The 25,017-nt window shown below is 38.8% G+C and overlaps 1 long non-coding RNA gene across 1 annotated transcript; it reads left to right on the top strand.

Annotated features, from left to right (window-relative positions):
• The first annotated feature begins 11,155 nt into the window (after positions 1-11,155).
• LOC309382285 lies at positions 11,156-22,297 on the top strand. The gene is made up of 3 exons (XR_014173655.1): positions 11,156-11,255; positions 18,451-18,593; positions 21,894-22,297. It is a non-coding gene; the product is annotated as an uncharacterized lncRNA (long non-coding RNA).
• Positions 22,298-25,017: the final 2,720 nt, after the last annotated feature.

The following is a 25,017-nucleotide window of genomic DNA, read 5'->3' as shown; positions in this document are numbered from 1 at the left end:
GCACAAAAGTGGTGGAGGAAAAAAAGCAAACAAGCAAAAAGGAAGGAAGGTTAATGGAGAGAAAAGGGCTTTTCCTCTGCAGGGGGAAATACAGGAATGGTGAAAAACTCGGGGGGGGGGGGAGTGGCACACAGGGAGAGCTTCCCCGCCCTTCCCTCTTTGTGTCTTTAAGTTAGGCAACCTCATCCGTCTTGGTTCTAAGGCAGGGTTTTTTCAACCTTAGTAACTTTAAGAGCTGTGGACTTCAACTCACCGAATTGCCCAGCCAGCATGGGGAATTCTGGGAGTTGAGATCTACACCTCTTGAAGTTGCCAAGTTCAAATAACGCTGCTCTAAAAGTTCTCTTCAACTTTGTGTGTGCATCTACAACCGTCCAGTTGGCATTCTGTCCCATGAGCCTCCTCTTCTTGTTTGGCTCCAGAGATGACTGCAAGGTCTGGTAAAAAAAAAAGTCAAGATGGAGGCCAAGCTTCAATCACATTGCTGCATACTCCATCTTGACTTTTTTTTTTTTAACCAGACCTTGCAGACGCCTCCCAGCAAGAACAGTGCGAATCACAACAAAAAAACAGGTCTGGAAAGGGAATGGAACATCTTTGGAGGGAATCCAGCATAAAGGATTTTGGGAGGAGGGGAGCAAAGAGAACTAGTGCCCCTTGCAGGAATAGCTGCAAATGGCAGGAAACGAATAATGAATAAAAGAAAGTAAGTCCAATATAAAAGAAAGTTGGAACCTTCGACAGTAATGTTTAGCAAAAGCTTGAAAAAATGGCAATGGTATTCATTCATTCATTCATTCACTTCCTTACTATTTATTTATCTGACTTCTGATTCCCACCTTTCATATGGGAATCACAGGATGCAATGGGAAACACAAGAATGTTCATGGGAGGAAAAATATGCACTCAATCCTCTTTTGACATATTGAAAAGTCTGCAGGAAAGCATAGCATTCCTATTTTGGGCAAGTTTTGCAAAGGGTTGTGAGGATGAAAAACCCTCATGTAGTACTGTGGGAAAATTAGGTGGTGCAAAGGTTACTAATTTACTTCATTGATGTGTGATATTCAGTGTTTTGGATTTTTTTTCCAAAATTGCCCCTTAACCTATGCCCCATAACTTAGTTTTTGCTATCTCCCCAGCCCCACATATTTTCTCTCCTGCATGCAATTCATTTAGCTGAATTTTACATGGATCCCAGAGCTTGGGATGTTTGCCCTCCCTCTCTAACTACTTACACAAACACACATACTACTTGTAAGTTCACACTGTTTCATGTGTGTTAATAAATGACCTGTGTACATAATACTCCATATGTGTGTGTGTGTTGTATGTGCACATGTATGCATGCACATGTGAACAATACACTCACATCACCCAGTTTTAAGCAATATGGTCTTATTCCAGAACTGGGGTAGTGAGGTAGAATGGAAAAGATAAGAGGCAGAGGGAGAGAGGATGTATTATTACAATGCAAAAATGCAGTACACATCAACTTTTCTGCAAGTGCATTCAGTTTGATTTTTAGCTTTGGATGTTGTGGAGGAGATTTTAGAACCTGTCTGTTATAAATTAGTGTTAAAGCTGCCTCTTGCTCTCTCAGCTTTTTCCAGTGTCTCATGTATCAGTTTATCAAGAATGCTTTCTACTGTATTGCCCTATATTTTGTTCAGCAAACATCTCCCACCTTGGTCTCTCTTGCTTTTAGTAAGGCCTGTGGTTTGGGGTGCTGGTGAACAGAGAGAGCTGGGTGTCTTTGGGCTCTAAACCACATGAAGATTGTTGTTGATTCAAGACACAGTAAACTTCTGTGCATTTCTTGAAGGGCTGAGCAATTGTAATCTGCTCCATTTTTTTAAAATAACAGAAAACAAGAATGAGGCAAGAAAAAAGGGCTATGAAATTATGCAAAGATAATAGGCTTGTATTCAGGATGAAGAGCAGAGGACTAGGGGATGAAGGAAGGGAGATATAGAACTCAAATATTTTTCCTGGGTTTAAGTGTTAAGGCGAGTCCAGCTCACACAAGGATATGATGAGCTCATACCGGAGATTGGACGCAACAAGAATAAAAGAGAAAACCCACTGCTATCTTGCTATACAGTTCTAAAGTGAGGGTGCAGTTTTGGCAACCCAATGGGCCTCCAGACATTATTAATCATTAACTTACAGTGGCCTCTGGGAGTAGGGAGTCCAATATTAGAGGGACAAGTGGAATAATTTTCTTCCTCTTTATATATTCTGTTTCCATATCTGATTTAAAAAAATAGAAAGAACCCTACAGATCAGTGGTGGGTTACGACTGGTAAGCCCCGGTACCAGGTGCCAGGAGCACCAAATACCGTTCCAGTATGGTGCTCCGGAATGGCCCACCTGTCCGCCCGCACTCCTTACCAGTATTTGAAGTTTTGGGGGCTTCTGAACACGTGCATGGGAGTGTATGGCGCCTGTGCGACGCTCTGCTGAGCAGCTGGAGCATCGCTGGCGGTAAGTACACGTGTGTGCATGCGCGCTGCACGTGTTCATGTGGCGGGCGCCCGGCCCCGTTGCACTGTACTAGTTGCAACGGAATCCGGAACCCACCACTGCTAGAGGTCTAGTCCTTTGTGAATTGCGAATGATGCAGCAGTCTTTTTGGTAGCGCATGGGATGGGAAGGTTAAAAAAAACATTAGTGAAATGTCTTTCTTGCATTAGGAATTAACCTCTCATCAACATTGAGGATCTTTTCACTGCATAAGGCATTGGGCTGTTTCCTTCTGATTCTCATCTGTAAAATAGGCATCTCCAATGAAAGTGGGGTGAGTGGGAGGGAAGCATTATTTTGGGGGGAAGCATAATACGTTTTGGTGAGCATTGTGTTCTCAAGGCCTTAAGTGACTGGTTAGGTGCCATACTCTGAAAATAGTAAGGACAGGATAAAAAGTGAAATCGACATTAACATTTACATATAATTAAATATATTAAATTTATATTGATAACTTTGAATTAAGCTTAATTTGACCTGGCAGGTTTTTTTTTGTTTGTGTGTTATAAGGGTAAAGTGAGGAGAGACTGTCCATTAAATTCATTCTGAATTCCCAAAGAAAAATGAGACATGAATACCACAACATATTTTTTTAAAAAAAATCTTTATCATTCACAATTTCAAATATAAGTTTGGGAAACCTCTAGGGGTCTTGCTCAAGATTTTTCAATATCATATGTTTTCCTTAAGGTTATGCATCTCTCTTTTAGTCCAATTAATAGTTTACATGTGCACAGGAGAGGTGGGTTCCTACCAGTTCGGATGAGTAAGTAGTAACTCGGCCGCCCGCGAACCTGAACCGGTTCTATTTGTCGGTGACACCATCTTGATTTTCGGTTCTGCACATGCGCAGGACAATCTCCATTGTAGAAATGTAATCCCCCCCCCTTTTCTAACGTTCTATGCATGCGTTCAGAGAGTGCATTTGGCGTGTGCGCAAAAGCTTTTGTGCGCCGAACCAGCAGTAATGCCAGTAGCGACCCACCCCTGGTGCACAGGAACATATCTCTGTGTTTTGCATTTTTATTAGATATGTCCTGATTTCTAATGGCGCTGAACCAGTTTCTCATCTATCTATTTTTCTAAGAACTTGTATTGCAAATTACTAACAAATTTTAAAAAACATGCTTAAATAACTGACAATGTTTTCTTTGAATATATATACTGTTTTAAACTGATTAATGCAGCTTTTCTTAATCTGATTCTTTCTGTGTATTGAATTATAAACCTCCATGCTAGTTTCACCCAACATGATGCCCTCCTTCAGCTAACTTTTTGCCAAAGACCTTGGTAAATACTTGTGAACTGGCAGGATTCTCATGAATGCTGCCTTATCTCCCAAAGTCACAGCATGTCCTCAAAATTGTAAATGATACCATATCCAAGACAACTGGAGGTGTATTAATCAACACATTTATAGCAAATTAATGTTATACTTCTAGTAATTTTCCTGCAAGGTTATCACAGCAATCCTGACTGATGTGAATTCTGATCAACATATGTAATATATCTAACGGTTTAATACCTAGGGCACAAAAGCAATAGGTGTAGTCTTCAGTGTAGATAGGAAAAATATTGAATCTGGATATGACCCACTCTGGGTATGGGTTGAAAGAAATGGGAATGTTGCTTGTCCCAATTCAATATTCTTCTCTTTCACTTTGTAATAGTTGCAGACGTACTATAATATGCAAAGCTATCCTAGCATTGCAGCTCTGTGCTGGTGGGGAAAATACACTGCATTGGTTGAATTATATCTGGGCACAAGTACATTATACCGGTAAAAAAATATGGTCTTCCTTTAAAAATGGGCACTAGGAGAAGGTAGTGATAATGGCAATAGCCCAGATTGTATATTCCCAAGTTATGTCCACACTTGAGCCAATTTTCTGGCCAAGGAAATGTGGTTCTGTTTACTAAGATTTTTTCTCTCTCAGCGTTGGCTCTGTTCTTAGTTCCTGTTTATTCAGAGACCCCACCCTCTCCCAAGAGCTAGTATGAGAACCACAAACCACCGCACCCTCCTGAGATTGGAGCACCTGCAAGGAGGAAGTGGTTGGAGGCAGTTGGCCAAGGGTGTGGGATGTATTTTTGAGCATCTGCCAAGATAGGCTGGAGGGGGGAGGTGGACAACAGCAGGGATTGGGTACCAACTCCCACAATGGCATCGACTTCAGTTGGAGGTACCGTAAATAAGGGTGAGACAAATGTGCCCTCTGCTTGCCCTCTTGAGAACTGGAGCAGAGGTTTATGGGTAAAGAATCTGCTGGATCGTTTAGGAGATTGGTAGTAGATTTTAAAGAATAAGTCTTTTAAACCCAAGAACCAGTATAATGTTCTATTTCAAGAGTAGACCACTTGGCTACCAGTGAGGGACTATCACAATCTTCTCCTCTTCCTCCTCCTTCAATCATGTGAATGGAAGACTGGCTCCAGGTCTACCAGGAGGTTGATATTCCCATTAATAAACAAAACAAAGACTCTGAAGAACTTAAGATGGCTTCCTACCTCCCCAATGAATGTTCTTAGGCAGGCTGTCACTCTCCTGTTTTCATGAACATGCAGTCAGTTCTTCAGCAAGAAGAATCCTCTTCTGGCTGCTTGCTTGAGCCTTTCATTCCCAGACTGGAAATCCTGTTAATTGCAGAATAAGGTATTTGTTTCCTTCCCTTGCTTCTGGCTGGGAAACAGCTGCAGATGGCTCTCTAGCCTCCACTTAAACACATTCAGTGAAGGGGTCTGCTGTCCCCCACCCCCAGATAATGCTCTATTGTCAAACGGCTCTTCTTTTTAGTACGTTGTCTCTGATATTCATTGGAATATGCCTTCCTGTCACTTAATTCCATTCTTCCACATTTTGAGGTCTAGAATGGAGGAACTATTTCCTTGACGATTTTATCAATCTCTTTCCCAACTGCAACAATCACAATATTTTAAGAAGTTTAAGCCATGGGAATATTGATCTTTCAGGAAAGATATGGAAGATCAAGAAATCAGTATTTCCCTTGGAAATGATCTTCATAATAGATTCCCTCTCCTCCTCCTTTTTTCTGTTTCTAAAAGCCAACAGTGTAAAAGGAAAACATATGACAAGTATGGAGAAAGCATTCAGGCTTATACACTCTCCTTGTGTCAAGTTCTGCATAGTTGGACAAGATTGAGATATCAAGAATGACATGTATTTCACTGAGGTATCTTTAATGCTAGCCTGCGGATAATTCATCTTGGAAACTATAAAAAGGAATTTCTAACTCTCATTTAAAGACAGTTCGTTAAGGCGAAGCCTCTTTGAAGGATCTGAAACACTTTCTCTCCACCTGGGCTAAGTGGCCGTTTATGAGATAAGATGTCAACTGTTTTACCTGTTGTCTATTGATTGTTTTTTTCTTTCATTCCTTTTGGAGCCTCTCCACAAACGGTCACTCCTTGATTCCTGGCATTGACTTCCCTTTCAGGGATATGTGTGAGTACTGAAGTTAATTAGAAATTTGGCCTTTGAGACAAACTACTTTAAAATCCTTTCATTCCTATCATTCCATTCCTATCGTTCATGGGGTTTCAAATTAAGAGTCACTGGATTTCAGAAGTAGAGTTTTGCCTTGCTGGAAGCATAATCTGCTCTCCCCAAAGTGATTGATGAGACAGGAGGAATGCATAGAGGAACACACGATCCTCACAGGAAGTATGGAGAACATGTACAACTTGATCACCAAAGAATGACTGAAACATTATGGAGTGGGGGGGTGGCAGTAGAAATAGAGCACTACAATAATACGGGAGTCAAGAGCCTTGGTGCTAAAGCATGTCTCTCCCAATTGTGTGGAATGGTGGTAATACCATAGATATCAAAGCAAGATAAGGAGAGCTGCCAATATTTGATTTGCAGTTACAATGTGGCAATTATTTTGTCAGGGGTTATGGCCCAAGGCTTGCAAGGATGCTGCCTGGACCAGTAGCCGAGGAATTTAGGTGTATGAAAAAAAATTAGTCATCCAGAATATACAACCCCCCCCCCCCCCGATAATGAAGCCTAGCATCCGTTTCTCTCTTTGAAAGAGAACAGATGAACTCTTTTCTCTCTCTCCCAGTTATCCTTTCATCTGCTATGCCAGATGTGGGCATCTGTTTTTTTTAATTGTGCTTCTTCTTCTTGTAAAACATGTATGGAGAACTTGGATGGCAAATGACTCTGTATAAAATATCATACTCTAATATACTACAGAATATGTCATGAAGCTTAAATACTAAAGGGTTTAGGAGGTATGGAAACCGGGAATACTGATTTCCTGGAATATCCGCATTCAATCATCTATGAGATCAATATTTCCATATAGCAATAGCACTTAGATTTATATACTGCTTCTTAAGGCTTTACAGCACTCTCTAAGTGGTTTACAGAGTCAACATATTGCCCCCAACAATCTAGTTCCTCATTTTACTGACCTCAGATGGATGGAAGGCTGAGTCAACCTTGAGCTGGTGAGGATCGAACTGGCAGTAAGCTGAATAAGCATGCAATACTGCATTCTAACCACTGCACCACCACAGCTCCTTTCCAACCCTTCTCCATTAAAAATAAAGCCAAAATGGCCAAGGAGGTCAATGTCTAGTGAATGCCCTGGGTGGGGGCATGCCCAAAGCAGACTTAACCAATAGGAAATGCATAGTTTGCAACCCCTAACTACATAATCACCAGTAGCATCACCAATATGCCGTACAGTTTGTATGGCAATATTTGTGTTGGGAGAAGAAGGAAAACTCTGGTGTGAATTGTTTTATAATGGAACAAAAGATAAGAGATCAGATGAAAGCAACTTCATGAAGACATGTCCCTCAAAAATTATTACAAAAGCATCTTCATAATGTTGTTGATTGCTTGAAAAATACTATTATATTTCTTCTCATCTGCCATTCAGTACCAGACCTTCAGGCTCTCTTGAAAGGACACATTTCTAGTCTTCTCAAACATTCTCATTGCCCTTTTCTGAAACTGTCTTCTAAATCTTCTTAAAGCGTGGTGCCTAAGACAGCATTTTAGATGGGATTTGGCTAAAACAAAATAAAGGAGAATAATTGTGCTTTTTTCAAATATATTTATGAAGTTGGAAGAACCAATGGTTTTGACTGTAGGATCTGATATTGATTTAAATATGAAACATTTTGGTTATATAAATTATGTGGAAGTAAGTTTTATATGTTGTGATTTTTATTTGTATTGCTATTATGATATATCAAATAAAACTACTAATACTGTGATTTGAAAACATATTTTTATGATTCAGCCTTCAGAAATTGCATTTGACTTTGCTGTACTCACATCACAGCTGCGACTCACATTCAGTTTACAGTCATTTATTATCCCACCTGTGACAGCTTTCTCACAGGTAACCTGTACCAAGTCAGGCATCCCTCATCTGCTTATTTAATTTTTATTTTTTAAAGAAAAAGTTACTTATTTCTGTAAATTCTTTCCTGCCCTTTCATCCAATCTCTTAAGATAATTTTAAAGATCATTTCTGCCTTGTAGAGTATAGCCATGCATGGTTGTGAGACCTGGACCACGGGAAGGTTAAGAGCCAAAGAATTCATGTTTTCTAATTGTGGTACAGGTAGTCCTCAATTTTTTGACCATAACTGAGCTCAAAACATCTGTTACTATGCAAGACATTTGTTAAGTGAATTTGTTTGCCTCATTTTATGACCTTTCTTGCCACAATTCCTAAGTAAATCACTGTAATTGTTAAGTTAATATAGTACAGGGGTGTCCAAACTTGACAACTTTAAGACTTGTGGACTTCAACTCCCAGAATTCCCCCAGCCGGCTGGCTGGGGAATTCTGGGAGTTGAAGTCCACAAGTCTTAAAGTTGCCAAGTTTGGACACCCCTGCTATAGTAACACAATTGTTAAGTGAATCTGATTCTCCCTTGACTTTGCTTGTCAGAAAGTCACAAAAGGTGATCACATGATCCCGGGACTCTGTAACCATCATAAATACCTGCCAGTTCCCAAGTTGCTGAATTTTGATCACATGTCAATGGGGATGCTTTGACAGTTGTAAATTTGAAAAATGGTCATGCCACTTTTTTTCAGTGCCGCTGTAACTTTGAATGGTCACTAAACAAAATGTTGTATATCGAGGGCTACCAGGATTGGAGAAGACTCTTGAGAGTCCCTTGGACTGCAAGATCAAATGAGTCGATCCTAGAAGAAATCAACCCTGACTGTTCTTTGGAAGGCCAGATACTGAAGCTGAAGCTCAAGTACTTTGGATATCAAATGAGAAGAGAGGACTCATTGAAAAAATTCCCAGGAGTTGGGAAAGATTGAAGGCAAAAGGAGAAGGGGAGAGCAGAGGATGGGATGGTTAGATATTGTCATTGACACAATGTGAATTTGGGAAGACTCTGGGAGACAGTACGAGGATGGGGGTTGGGGGGAGGGCTAGTGTGCTATGACCCACTAACGTGAGTTAATGACTGAGCAACACCAAGGTATAGGCTATCCCTCTCAATTTGTGTAATCTGTAAAATTCCATTTCCTTCATCCATATTATTAATGAAAATTTTAAAATAAAGTACAGGTAGTCCTCAACTTATGATCACAATTTTGACCAGAATTCCTGTTGTTAAGCAAGGCAATTGTCACATGAGTCATACCCAATTTTATGACCTTTTTTGTCATAGTTGTTAAGTGAATCAGGAGGTCATAAAGCAAACTGGCTCCCTCATTGACTTTGCTTGTCGGAAGCCAACTGGGAAGGTTTCAAATGGTGATCATAAGACCCCCCCAGGGTGCTGCAATTGTCCCAATATATGCCAGTTGCCAAGTGCCCAAATTTTGATCATGTGATACTACAACAGTTGTGAGGACTGGTTGTAAGTCTCTTTTCAATAGTGTTGTAACTTAAAACCGTCGCTAAATGAATAAGTTGAGGTCTGCCTGTACCTGAAATTGAGAGCTAGTGTAATGTAGTAATGAAGGCATCGGGCTAGAAACTAGGAGACCAAGAGTTCTAATCCCACCTTCGGCTCAAAGCTACCACCTTGGGCCAGTCATTCACTACTAGTCCTAGAAAGGAGTTAATGGCAAACCATTTCTGAAAAATGTTGCCAAGAAAACTGCAGGGCCTTTCCAGGCTGCTTCTGAGAATCAGTTTTGATTGAATGAGAGGGGGGGGGGGAAACCACAGAAATTATCTTTGCGGGATCTCATTTGCAATCCACTATGATAAATCAACCGCTCTGAAGCTCTGAGTATTATTTTCAAGCCTGCTAACTCACACTTAAGCAGCTTCCTAGCCAAAACACTATGGTTGGTGATATATCAAAATTAATGCAGAATTTTGGAAGTTGCTTTTAGCTCGTCCATAAATGTAGCCTATGCTCAGATGGATCACTTTACCACGTGATTATAGGCACATGATGACCGAGGGGCTGGGGAAGTGAAAATGTCCTGCAAGCAAAGAAAATGAACTTCATAAACTTTTGCCCTAGCCAACTAAACTCTTGAATCTTAAATTTGGGGTGGGAAACAAGCCATGCCCCTATTTGCAAGTAAGAATGAACATATAAAACTACTTAAAACAGTCCATGCTGGCTCGGTGAGTTCTGGAACGTGAAGCCCACATGTTGTTATTAAAGTTGTTATTTTTGGGGAAAAAATTGATTTAGATTAATTCTAGCTTGTGACTAGGCAACAGTATTGCTCAAACTGGTGTCTCCCAGAAATAGGACTTCAATTCCTACAAATGTGGGAAAATGAAATGCAGCATATCTAAAGGAACTAAATTAAGGGAAACTACTGGATGGTTTCAGACATGTAACTTTCCAGTCTTGCCTGCACATGAACTGGAATTCATCCTGGGAATATACAGGTAAGGCCCCCAAATTTTAACTACAAATTGCAGCCTAAATCTCAGCCATGTGGGTCCTCAGGTACAAATGGATACTTTATTATAGCCTTAGACTGGAATAAAGCACAAGCATTTATCTGGATTTTGTCTGCTGGTAGCTCAGGATTGAAATTAATCCAGTTTTTAAAGCAGATCTTTAAAAAGCATTTACCATCCACCCATTTATCTCTCACATTATGTGTTTGTCAGTCAGTGAGACATATCTTCCTGTATTTGGTCAGAGGCATTTGCAACACGATGAAAAATGAAAAAAAAGCCCCACATTAAATCGTATAAAAGAAAAAAGGGGGAAAAATAAAAATTTAAAATTTCTTTATTTTATTAAATTTGTTTGCTGTCCATCTCGCCATAAGGCGACTTTGGGCAGCTTGCAACCTTACATGTATGTGAAATGTATTCGAAATGACTGGACACCCAAGAATTCACGAGTTGGAAGTTCGCAAACAGGGATCCCAGGTTCCCTGAGCCTCATTTCTCCCCCGCCCCCGCCGCTTGATGAGAATTCTTGGGAGGATCCAGCTTAACCCCACCCTGCCCTTGACCCCCCTCCCGCAAGTAATCTCTCCCCACCCTCGACTGCTGCTTCCTGTTTACAAACTGGAGCGGGAGCTTTCATCAGTGGGTTTCTGAGCTCACTTCCCCCCCAACAGGAAACCCTGCAGGACACAGCTTCCCGCCACACCGCATCGGCTGGGGTGGGGTGGGGTACAGGGCAGAAGAGAGTGAGGTGGGGAGGGTGACTTTAAAGGGTTGCGCTGCGCGCCGAACCTGCTGTCATGCAGGGGGAACGCAGCAAAGGCGCAGGAGGCACGAAGGGTAAGAACAGGGAGACGGGAGGGCAGCCGGGTGTGGGCGAGCTTTGGAGATGGGTAGTTTAGGAGAGCGTGACATGCCTGTTTTTTTTCCCGTTCTGTACTTCAGAAAAGACCCTAACTACCCGGCAGGGGCTTCTCTGCTTTGTATTCCTAATTTAGCCATACAAATATCGCATTAATTGCTTGACTGAGCGGTGGGGTTTTTTTTTGATCCCCTCCCCAAATCAGCAAGTATGATTTCTGTAGATTTTAATCTAGGACGTTGCTGGGAAGTATGTTCCGCTCAGTTCAAGGGGAAGTCGATTTTACTTTTAAGTATAGTGTGCATCCAACTTTTCTCTTCCTCCCAAGAAAATGAGACTCCCCCCCACCTCCAGTATACCCTTAATTTACCAAATAGGTGGTGTAGGGGTTAAAGTGTTGGACTAAGACTGGAGCGGATCATGTTGAAATATTTCCTGAGTCATGGAAATTCAGAGTAATTTGGGGCCAGTCATACCCTTTCAGCACATCCTACCTCACAGGGTTGGTGTGGGGAAGACTTAGCGGAGGCAGAACTAGATAAATTGCTTTGAAATCTTGGGGAAAAGGTTGGGTATAAGTGTAGTAAATGACCCTTCATCAATCTTATGCCCTTCCGATACGATGATAGGAGTGGGTTTAGCGGTTTAACATATTTGGAAGGGATCAGGTTGAAAAAAATTATTTTTTATTGTTTATAGTCTTTGTCTTCAACAGAAAATCTATCCGTATTCCCTTTTCTTAGCTGCTACTAACACTTTGAATAGAGTTGCACGTGCTTTACACATGAATCTGAAATGCTTTAGACCAGTGTTTCTCAAGCTTCCTAATGCCGCAACCCTTTAATACAGTTCCTCATGTTGTGATGATCCCCAACCATAAAATTGGAGTCTCGGTTCCTAAGACCATCGAAAATATGTGTTTTCTGATGGTCTTACCCTGTGAAAGGGTCGTTCGATCCCCCCAAAGGGGTCCCGACCCACAGGTTGAGAACCACTGCTTTAGACCTTTACTCTGCCCCTTAAAACAACCCAACTTCTTCCAGACACCTCAATGAGCCTTTAAAAAGTAATGTTTTTTCTACGAATCTACTCATTTAAGATTAACTTTAATCCATGACACCTACTTTCTTTGGCATACATGGAAATCTGAAATGAGTCCAATTTAACAAAGAGGTTCTCTACTCATCAGATATCCAAAGCATGCAGAGATGACCTTAGCACCCAGTTCAGTATTTTCAGTAAGTTGTTTGTTTGGTAAATCTTAACAACAATTTCAGTTAAAGGTACAACTGCTGAATTTGCACAAAGTGCAATACTTGAGTGGTTTTAATTCTTGTTTTCCTTAAACAGTGGCTTAGCATGTTATGTGAACTCATTTGGTTAGTTCATAATTTGGTGTGAATAATTAATTCATCCAGGATAAATAAATTCTGTGAAACCAACTGCTGTGAACTTCATTTATAGAGGACTGCTACAAGTAGGAATAGCAAGGCTCTTTTGTGGTTTCTCAGAAGAGAAAAATTTGGCAAAAAAGTAGCAAACTTTGCCAATTCTCTGAACTGTGTTGAAAATGCTGCTTACAGCTATTCCCTTGTTCTAATTAAATGCAAAGAAATGCCAGCCTATTGTGTAGCTCTTCTCTCTCATATTATTTTTCCAAAATGACCATTAACATGTTTCTCCAATGCTATTGGAACAAATCTTTGGAATATTACTAAGTAAATTACATTTGCAGTTGTAGAATCTCAGATGATCTTGATTTCTTGCCTTCCTTAAAAAAAACTAACCCTAAAAAATTGGGGTCTCAAACTGCCTGATAATGCCTCCCAATAATTAAATTGCTTTTATGAAAGTTACGTGATAGGCACCAAATTGGTCACTCTTGTGGAGTTGCTGAGAGTCAAGTTGAAGATCCATAAGTAGAATTGTCCTATTCTCTTAATTGCATAAATTATTATTGATGGGGGGAACTGCTTAATTAGCATAAATTATATTCTTCTAATTTACAGTTAAATGAAAGTTCATGTATCTGCCTTTCCCAGGTTTTCATGGTCCAAAACTAGATTGTATAATTCACACAAACATACATTCTTTTGAGTAAAATTTGTGGGGTGTTTTTAGTACTGTACAACTCATCTTTAATAGCAAAATCATTTATTCCATGAATTCTAGGGAAAGTATTAGTTACTAAATTATGTGTCAAGTTACAATTACAGATAATTGTCTAAGCCTAGTGTAATTTCCCCAAATAAGTTATTTTTACTCTAACATAAATATTTATAACATTTAAAGTGAATGCACTTTTTGTTGAGCTGAATCTATAATGAAAAGGATCTTGAAGAATTTGGAAAGTCTAGGATTTTGTTTTAAGCTAGTTATTCTTTTCCTGTAGCTAATTAAGAAATTAGTTTGAAAAGTGGGATATAATTCCAGTTGCTTTGGATAGTATATAGATTTAATAAATAAATGAACGAATATCGAATTATGTGGAGAAGAAAAACCCCTTCCCATTTAAAATCTTACAGATATTTGATAGTGAAATAGGACGAGAGCTCTGTTAATATAGGCAAGAAATCAGAAATCCAGTAGCAACTTTTCCAACAAGCATATTTTTTTTAAAAAAGTTTGCCTTTTAATAAAACGTGTTAAGTGGAGAAGATGTTATTAGATTGCTGACAGATAGCGAAGAGTCATCCTTAGCCGCAACTAACTAACCACTGATGTGTTATAGGCTCTGAGCCCATAAGATTAATTCAGGCTTTAGTCATGCCATTCAGTCAGCTTGCCCTGTGTACAGGTGGCTTTCACAATAAAATAAGGGAAGATGCCATTTCTTCTACTACCATGTTATTTAAAGAAAGGCTGTGCTCTAAAAAGCAATAATGAAGTACCGACCAATTATATCTATTTGACTAGTAGGAGTCCATCACTGCGTCTTCTCATCATTTCTTTACTGATATATAAGATAACTGTTTCCTAACTTCTCAATTTGCTTTTTTTCATCGGGCATCTAAATGGATAGAATTACAATTCCCATTATCCCCAGTCAGCACAATCATGCCAGATCAGATGAGGAGAGGTACCACACCTAATATGGTTTTGTGATACACAGGCAGGGAATTATAAGATTCGGAGTATAGAGGGGGGGAGAGGGGGCGAGTCCCTTTGGGGAGAGGGGGCGGTATAAAAATCTAAATAAAAGTAAGTAAAGTAAAAAGTAAGGGAGACTTTTTGGAAAGGGCTCCACAGGCAATGAAAACATTAAAATCAATGACTAGAATAGAAGGCCAGATGTTATTGGGCTAGAAACACTCATTTCGTTGAATTAAGCATTAGTTTTTCTTATTCCTAGACATTGCAGAAGTAAACTGTGTCATCAAAGCCAACATTTCCAGGTTCCTTGCTTGAGCGATGCATGCTACATTTGCTCACAGCTAGCTTCCTCTCCTATGAATGATTGCTCATTTGGAAACCTTTAGCTGGACAGAGTGAACTCCTGTGCTGCAATTTAAAAAAGCAATTACACCAACATAACCATAGAATATTATTGAAGTCTCTTAGGCAGTGTTTCTTGACTTCAGTGACTTTAAGAAATATGGAGTTCAACATCTAGAATTCCCTAACTAGCATGGCTAGCTGGGGAAATCTAGAATGTAGAAGTCCACACAATTTAAAACTGCTGAGGTAGAGAAAGACTGCTCTAAGGGATTTTGTAATACAAGTAGTCCTCAACTTACAACCATTCATTTAGTGGTCATTCAAAGTTACAGTGGCCCTGAAAAATGTGATCATTTTTCATACTTATGACTGCTGCAGCATCTGCATGGTTACATGATCAAAATTTGGGTGGTTGGCAACAGGCATATCCATATGACAGTTGTGTACCAGAGTCATGGGATGACCACGTGTAACCTTCCTAACCAGGTTCCAACAAGCAAAGTTAATGGGGGAAGCCTGATTCATTTAATGACCACATGATTTATTTTACAAAATGCAATGATTCGCTCAACAAGTGTGGCAAAAATCATTAAACGGGGCAAACTCTACTTAACAACAGTCTTGCTTAGCAACACTACTTTTGGGCTCAATTTTGTTTTTAAATCAAATGAGGTGAACATTGGTAAGCAATTTAAGTAGCACACTAGTAATCTTAAACATGGTAACCATTTCCTTGCAGCACTTCCACCCAGCCTGGGAACTGGGGACCAGAGTTCACAATCAAATCTAGAGATCTTGAGCATATTTTTCATTATGGGATTCCCCTGGATTAGGCCAGTGACCTGCTGACTTCTGCAAATCATATTCCAAAAGACTCTGGAGGCATCACGGATAATTGCCTTTGATAATTTCATGGCCCCCAATTTCATTATTGCATATTGTTTGAAGAATATATACCTTGGTTCCCCATCTTGAATCTACTGCCAACCAATTTTATTTAATAATTCTGAGTACGGGCATGATTCTCTATCAAGTGGGCCAGTATCATGAATAATTGTGGAAAGGGTCTTTGTCTCATTTCTCCTCTTTTTTTTCCTTCTCTCAAACTACCCTGTTTTCCCCAAAATAAGACCTCCCCAGATAATAAGCCCAATCGGGCTTTTGAGTGCATATGTTAAAATAAGCCCTCCCTGAAAATATTGCAACAAAGCAGCAGCCATGAGGTGTCCATGCTCGCCACCTCCTGCACCTCAAAAATCATAAGACCTCCCCAAAAATAAGGCTAAGTGCTTATTTCGGTGGTCAAAAGATAATAAGGTCTTGTCTTATTTTCAGGGAAACATGGTAGAGAGTACCTGAAACCTCCCATACCTTTTGCTGAGATCCTCATAGCCACTTTAAAAATTGCTGCTGAATTGTAATTTGTAAGGTGAGAGGAGGGGGAAAACGAAACAGTTTTCAGCCAATTTGGACTAGGGAACTACTGTAAATCCACAAGTTCCATCTGCATAGATTTTTTAAAATTATTCAAATTCTTAATGTACAGATGGAAAACAATATCAAAGGAAAAGAACCCTTTGTGGTAGTGAATTTATGGATATGTTTTTTATTAGAATAATAATACATATCTTCTCAAAAACAAGTCCTATTCAGTTAACAAGATTTTGTCCTAGGTAATGTGTAGGATTGCAGTGGAAAAATTCTACTATTCATCAATTGCTTGATCTTCTTTCCTTATATGAAGAGTTGCTAATCAGGTGCCAGGATATGTAGTACTAAAATATGGGCTGTTAATCGTTTAAACAATTAAATACATTATGCTGACAACTATTGTAGAATATTCAGATTGGACTTTCCTGGACTTTACCAGAAAGTGACTTTATTAGAAATTCTCCTATTTTCAGGAATATTACTTTATAAGATCCTGCTTTGATTCCTTTTTTAAAGGATGTTTAAAGCATCCTAGTTCCATTTGGCATAATCCTACTAGAGCAAGATTTTTTTTCTCATATGACAAAGCAACAGCTATGAGAAAAGGTTATTGTTATGAGACGGAATTTCTTGAGGCCAGAGAGTGGATTGACGCACAAAGATATTTGACCTTTAGCAGTCTATAAGGATTTTATCAACCAAATAGCCATCTTATTTCAGAATCCTCTCTTAAAACTTATTGTATAATAGGAATACATTTTTGTTAATAATGTACTAATTTAATATGCTATATTAAAATATGGGAAATTCCAGATATTGGCTGAACTCCAGTTTCTAGAATGCTTCATCATCGGCTGTTTTACCTGTGGTTATTGATATTGATACTTCAGTAAAATCTAAGTCACCAGTCCCTTTGAAAACCCATCCATACATTCTGTTTATTCTGATATTAAGAAATTTCCAGTGACCAAATATTTTCCTGTTCATTTTGTGATGATTATTTCAAACAGTATAATTGATCATCATTGGTTACAAATATATATTATTTTGTTTAAATATTATATACATTTATGAAAACATAGGAAAAAATGTTTAAAAACAACTAAAATGAACAAAAAGAAAAAGGTCTTTATAACACTAAAAAAATAATGATGAAAAACTTTAAAAAATACAAAGAAAGAAATCTGATAATAACACAAAATAATGAACATTTTAAGATTTCTACTTTTATTCAATGTCAAAATATAAATAATTACAATTCAATTTTAAACATCTTAAATTCAGACTTTATAGCTTTATATTATCCAATTTTTTAAAACAAAAGTCCAAAGTCAACAAGGATCATGTGGTCACTATCTTTGCAAGGCATGATGAGCTGAAACTCTTCATAAATCAATCACTTCCAATTTTTTGGAATATAATTTAACATTAACCTCTATAGGCCTTATTTTCTGTCCAAGAATGTGAGTAGGAATAATGTTTAACCAATTAGGAAACACCAATGGAGAATTGCAGGAGGTACAAAAATAAAGCTATTTGCAAAGAAAGACATTCTTTTCCTTTGAGTAGCCTAATAATCTCCCCCTAAATATATTTTATTGCATCAAGCAAGTGCCCCATTAACTGTTTCTTGAGCACATGAATGTACAGTCCTCACCAATTCTTGGAGCACCAGGAAGATGGTTTTCTGCTCCACTTCAAAAATTGTCTTTTTCAGCTTCAGACTTCAATTCAAGGTCAGACGTTCCTATATGAGTTTTGAGGTAGAGACTTGTTCTGATAATACTGCCCATCTGGGACTCTTTGCAAGGGGCCTCTCCCCTCACCCCATTCCCAATTTTCTGTTGAAATTGATGGCTAGAGCAGTAGAGTCAAAGCCACTACAATATAAGGCGCTCTGTCCCTCTGCCCCATTTTTTTTTTGCCAACCCATGGATAATATGAGAAGGGGAGGCAGAGTAGAAGCAAATCATTTTAGTGTTGATTCATAGAACCTCCTCCCATCTGCTTTCATTTGCTTTCCTTCCTGCAGTGAATAGAGAAGTGGGAGAAAGGGCTACTCAGCAACCACCTGCATTAAGACCAAAGCAGCTTTTCTATAAAAGTAAGGCTGCAAACCCATGAGCTACAGATCTCTGATTCTCTGTGATTGAGGCCTTGCTGTGCCAAACTGCAGGGGATGTAAATACATAAGTAACTCTCAAATCCAGCCATCATCCCACAAATGCAGCCTCGGGCTATTTTCTTTTTAATGGTTTTCCTGTGCCTGCTAGTTGATGATGTTTGTCTTTCCTTAATTATCAGGATGAGAATCTGTGACCTTCCCAGGGCAGCTGAACTACAGACCACCATAATCACAGGAAGCATAGCCTAAGTGAAAGAGGCTGATAGATTGAATCCAGCAATTTCTGCAAATACAAAAGAATCCTATCCATTCATCTATGCAGGTGGGTTATGCTAGCAGAAGAATTTAGTAATTCATTTTTTGGGGGAAAACAGCAAGACTGTTTTGCTATTGAATGGCATAATGGCTGAAAGTGGGATGGGAGGATGGAGGGCTGCAGGGAAATTGTTATTATGTTTAAGAATTACTGCTGCTTAGAGATGACTGCTATTTAAAGATGGATATTGCCTGCCAGCATTCATCTCATTTGTCTTTCTTCACCTTCACTCTATTACAAATCCCTTAGAGACTTCTGTACCTATACTTAGGCTGGCATAATTACCTCGTTCAAATTGCAGTACAGAAATTCACTCTATCTAGTGAAAAATTTGCAACTAAATAGCTTCTTCTAGGAGAGGAAGGTAATTTGTGAACCAATGTGGTGCACATCATTCAAGCAAAGAAGCTGATGTGGTTACCGACTTCTGCAATACCTAGGAACAAGACATTTCTTTGCAATAGCATACTATTAAAAGCAGAAACAAATAGAGCCTTACCCAAGGAAGGGGATAGAAAATCTATGCTCAAACATATCTTCTCTTATTTTATTTTATTTTTTTGCAAATATCACTTGTGAAGTAGGACAGCTATCTGAATCAGGTCCATGGGGTCCAGGAATTCACTCTCTACCCCCCCTCCCTCCCTCCCTTTCTCTCTCTCTTAAGGCAAGCCGTTTCCCTGATTAATTATTCTCACTCACAGGAAATTCCTCCTTAATTCAGAAGATTTACTCATCAGCATACTAAACTGAAAAAGTGAAATAAGCACTGTTTAAAAAAAAGTATACTTCTGTTTAATTTCCAAAATATGCAATGACACTTTATGGAAGAGCCCCTACAGCAGTATTCTGCAAAGGAATTGATGTCCCTCCAATGTGCCATGTTATAATGTTCTAAGAAATTATACAGCAGATATAATATCTGCAGTTCAGTTGGAGAAGTGGAGGGAGGGGGAAACCTATATCCAATAAATTGCATTTGGACTGATTAATGAGTGAATATTTAGAGGATTGTACTAAAGGTCTGTTTCAATGCAACTAGACAGAGCAAATATGCAAGAACATTGATGTTTTCAGTGCTATCTTGTCAATATTTATTTGGTGGTTATTTATTAGCATTTAGACCAGGGCTTTCCAACCTTGGCACCTTTAAAGATACATAGACTTCAACTCTCAGAATTCCCCAGAAAAGCAAAGCTAGCATGGCTGGCTTTGGGATTCTGGGAGTTGAAATGCATGTATCTTAAAGTTTCCAAAGTTAGGAAACTCTGATGTAGATGTTAGGCTAAACTGATTCCTAACCTTCTGGGTAAAGCATTTGATCTTAATTGTAATCTGTTTTATGCTTTTTTACCTAAAACTCCTTGTGTCCTTTTATTTTTTGTATGTTATTTATGTAGCTTTTTCTTACTGGCAATTGAAACGTGATTGAGGGAAGAAAGGAAATGTTTTTTAATAAGCAGAACATGCAGTAAATAGACAGAAGTAGAGAACATGGTGGTCCTATTGCTGCTGGTTTTTTAAAAGAGAGAGCACAAATAAAGACAGAGCTCTTTTTGGCTAAATTGATTCTATACAGGCTGCCTCTCTAGACCAAGATTTCTGAACCTGGAATTTTAGTTTGAACTCTTATCTCCCCCATTCAGCAGGCTTGTGATGAGTTAATGCTATTTTTCCCATCTTTTCCCATCTCAGAAATGATGGAGGTTGTGGAAGACATGGCCTTTGTTTATTACATTTGTACTGTATAAAATAAAAACAGAGTAAGATAAAAATATTGTACAGGATCTGTTTTTAAAAACCAAAGAAGAATAGCATAACATGATTTTCTTTTTGTGCCCCTTTGAGTCAATGTTGGCTCCTGGCAAATGCCTGGACAGGTTCTTGCAGTTTACCTGGCAAGATTTTGATATGGTTTGCCATTGCCCCTTTTTGGGGGGGCTGAAAGAGAGTGACTGGCACAAAGTCACACCCATCTGACTTTGTGCCTAAGGTGAGACTAGAACTCATGTTCCTCCAATTTCTAAGCTGGAACCTTAACAAGTACACCAAAAAGTGTGGAGCGGGGAGTGCAGTGATGACATTCATTGTCCAAATATCCTCCAGAATAATTCAGTATTACATTACAAAGGCAGAACTTGAGGTTTCTTGTCTACCATGCTGAAGATGGGTTTCCAATATAGTTTCTAGTTTGAACTTTTGGACATTTTACATAAACGAGAAAACGTTGGGGTTGAAGATATAAATTTGCTCTTCTTTCTTAAAAAATATGGGGCTTTTGTGTAGAACTTGAAAGAACCCTCCCTCTGTCCCCTGGAATAAAGGTATTCATGGCAAAGGTAATACAAATCTGTGGTTAGCTTCACTGATTTTTCAGTTTTTCAGTTATTGTACAACTATTTTAAGATTTTCTAATGTGAGAATGTCTTTCAGCAATGCATAATTATCTGCAAATAATGTAAACATCTAACCATTAAATAAAAATCTGATGACTCTAAAATGCTAATAATTATTTACAGTTCAGTGTATTGATTACATTTATTATCTGCCTTTCTCCACTGATCTATAGTAGCCTACAGTTGCAACCATTTCACTTTGCAAAGAACCGTAGATTAAGTTGAGCAAAAATGTAACTAGCCTTAGATTACCGACAGATAAAATAAGCACATGGCCACAACAAGCAGAACTTTGCATGCACCCCCCCCCCAAAAAGAGAGGCAGGTTTACCTAAAATGCATATTGTAATTGATAGATAAAAGCCAGTTTAGTCTAGCGGTTAAGTCATCAGTTTAAAAACCACAAGGCTGAGTTCTTCTCCTGCCTTATGCAAAAAACAAACAAACAAAACACCAGTTGAATTACCCTGAGCCAGCCACTTTCTCTCAGCCCTGGGAAGCAGACAATGGCAAAACACTCCTGAAAAGATTACCAAGAAAACAGCAGAGATTAGCCCAAACAATCACCAGGAGTCAATACTGATCAAAGGCACCAAAAAGAAAAAAAGAAAAAGATAGATATTAATGCAAAGTTTTACAGTATTTAACTGACTATACTGGAAAAGACTTTGACTTAATAATGTATTTTTATTCCTCTTCAATCCTGTTTACTAGTCAGTTAAACTGGACTGAATTCTTATAATCACCTTAGATTTCTCCACTGTTAGTTTAAAGCTCTAAACATGACAACTCATTGATATTTAAAGAAAATTTGCAGTTTCCTCCATGTTTGAAGATTTCATTTGTAACTGGGTTCTCTCGTTTAAAACTTTCTAATTATTGTTTTTTTCTCATTTGCCAACCCTTACAGCTAATCCACTCTGTTGAACATCTCTTCCCATCATCTGAAGAAGAGAGAAAGATTCCCAAACTCTTCTCCTTTCTCTCCCAACCCTTGTACCAGTGTCAGTTGTAACACCTACTGGTACAGAGGATGGAAGGGGAAGTGGTTCAAGGGTTTTACACCAGAATGTATGTATTTTCCAGCTTGGATGATCTCTCTAAACCTAAGAAAAAGACCATCGTCCTGCCCTTCATCCAGTACTGAAAGCAGATAGCCTGAAACCATTCTGGAAAAAAAACCACCTGTTTCTATTATTACAATAGCTGCTTTTTAGCTTTCAACTGCCTGGCAAAACCTCTCGTTGCTTTCATATAGCACCTTGTTTGAAATACTATCAACTAGAAAAATAAATGTTTCTTTGTCTGAAACAAGTGGAACTTAAAGGGGGTTGATTATTTGCAGAGATTTACTTTTGATTTGAGCTGGAGTGGAATGCGTTGTGTTTGAAGGGGTATATATGGGGTATGAGTAAGAATAAGAAGCATAAGAAAGGCTGTGTTTTACCCATAGCACTAAACTGGACTTACGTATTTCAAAATAATTTACTGAACAAAACCATAAATTCCTGGGTTCTTAAAATATGCTAAGCCGTAACCAAACAAATTACTGTTGTTTAGTGGAGGAGCACACAAAAGAGTTTAGGTGTTCACCCACATAACAGATAGACAACAGCTCTGCCAACTGTTGGCTACATGTTTTTGAAAATGGAATGGAAATGAGGGATCACAGCTCCACAGAGCTTTTATGCAGCAGAGGGCAAATATTCACAAATTGGATTAAGCTAGAATGTGATTTGCTTACTTTCGGTTTAGTTTGGAACACAGACCATATGTATGGCTTTTTTAGGACAGAAAACCAGTGCTTGAAAACATTGTATGATTGTGACAATAAGTGTGCAAGTGATGATGAGTTAGGATTACAACTCCCAGAATTCCTAGCCAGCATGATCATGGGGACGACAATCAATCATAGCTAAAGAGCTTGTAAGAATTAAAATAAGTGATTCATAGTTTATTTCAAATATTCTATTACACTTTAAGAAAAAACAATTTTATAATCCCAGTTTCAAAACATTAAAAGATTGTGGCAATTTACAATAAAAATTCTAGATAGAGAAATTACAACTCCATAATCCAGCCATTACAACTCCAGCTGTGGTGACACTCTGGTTAGAATGCAATATTGCAGGCTGACTTTACCCACAGCCAAGAGTTCAATCCTGACCAGCACAACGTTGACTCAGCCTTCCATCCTTCTGACGCTGGTAAAATGAGGACCCAGATTGTTGGGAGCAAAATGGTGATTCTGTTAACCTCTTGGAGAATGCTGTAAAACACTGTGAAACAGTACATAAATCTTAAGTGCTATTGCCATAACCCAAAGCTTCATTAACAAACCAAAAGTGCACATTTAATCAGAAAGTTACAGCAGATTGCTCCCAAAATCTAATTTAATTAGTTTTGTTAAAGCATTCATGCCTCAAGACAATTCTTACACTTGGTCCTCAACCTGCCGTCTTTATTCAGCAACTTTAGTCTTCAGTGAATATCAATTCCTTCTCCCCTTGGTTGAATTCACTCATAGCACTAAGTCAAAATGAAATTAACTCCATCCTGAATAATAGGATACCGTCTTATATAAACCCAATTCCTATTCCTATTTAAATCATACTGTCTGTCCTATTTAGTCCATGCTAGGATAGCATATAAGTAAAGCTGTGAAGAACATACTCTCTGTGGTGGGAAATTTTTAACTCCTCCAACCTTTAAACGTGGCCCAGGAAGCAGATCCAAAGTTGAATATCTTGGAAAGGAATAAGTAAATGACCAATGTACTCCTTTTGCAAATATATTACAGTATTGCCAAAAAATTGCAGGGTGGTTATTTCTTTCTCTTGTAATATGTTGCCACCCTGAGGCATTTTTAAGAAATTGCAGTATAATTTCTATATAAGTAAACACAATTGCATTAAATAGGGTTTGCTTTAAACCGGTATAGGATTCTGGCTTCAGACTGACTGATAAAAATAATTATAGTGCTTGATTCTCAAAATAATCCTTAATCCTTCTTAAGGTACTGCCTATCCAGTGCAGGATGCAGCTGAATATTATGCCACTGTAAAGAAGTATTCCTTACACTTCCAAACCTTATTTTATCTTGGCAGCAAAGCAGAAATGGTAAAGAGGAAAATGGAATGAGGCCAGTGCCTCTGTCGGTACCAGTAATTGTGGGTTCTTCTGCTTTCTGTTCTCCAATTCTAGGTAATAATTAATTCTTGAGATTGGAGGACTGGTTCCAAAGGAGATGTTTTCTAATGGCACTCTTTCTTCTTTTTCTTTCCCTGCTGCTCCTGCTTCCAATGGCAAGAAAACTGGGTAAAATACCTATTCTCTCATCGCTTTCTTGCCAAGGGAGCAGACAGGGAGTAAATGGGTACATTTAGTTCTCACAAACCCATAAATTGATCATTCCATACAATTGGAAAACTTTGAAAGATTGACAAAAAAAGTGGAGGAGGGGAGCGTCTGACTATCCTACCACCCAAAGGCAAATGCCCTTGGTGTGAGAGATCAGAGTAGTATCCGTGCAGTAGCCTCACATGACAGGAGCTTCCCTTGCCCCAAATTTGCCTTCAAAGGATTTGCTGCCGACTGATCAAGCCACATGGCTTCCGTTGGCGGAAAATGAAAGATTCAACTCTTGAAGTAAATAAAAAAAAAGATAATGGAGAATGCCATATTCAATAGGCTGGGAGTAAGTTCAGGGCATGACTGTGCATTCATGTCTTCTAAAAATAGCTAGCGGTCCATTTTCCCACCTAGACAAACTTGTTGTGCAAGTGAGTCACAAACAGAAGTTTCTTCCTTGGCAAGACCTGGTGGTTGGATCTGGTGAAGTTAGACAAGTAGGATCAGTGAATATTTTTCTGGAATAAAAGTGGCTGTGTTAGGCTTTCCCAAGGAGTTGTAGGAAAGTACAGCAGTTTTTGGACAGCCAAGGCACACTACTTCTATGCATGCACCAACACCACAGTAAATAACTTCTACTTTGGTTCTGTACCTAATATATTCACCACAGCATTAGGTACATA

The sequence above is a fragment of the Natrix helvetica genome (genome assembly GCF_964273705.1).
Source record: "Natrix helvetica genome assembly, chromosome: Z".
Taxonomy (NCBI): domain Eukaryota; kingdom Metazoa; phylum Chordata; class Lepidosauria; order Squamata; family Natricidae; genus Natrix; species Natrix helvetica.
This window is presented reverse-complemented; position numbering and strand designations above follow the sequence as displayed.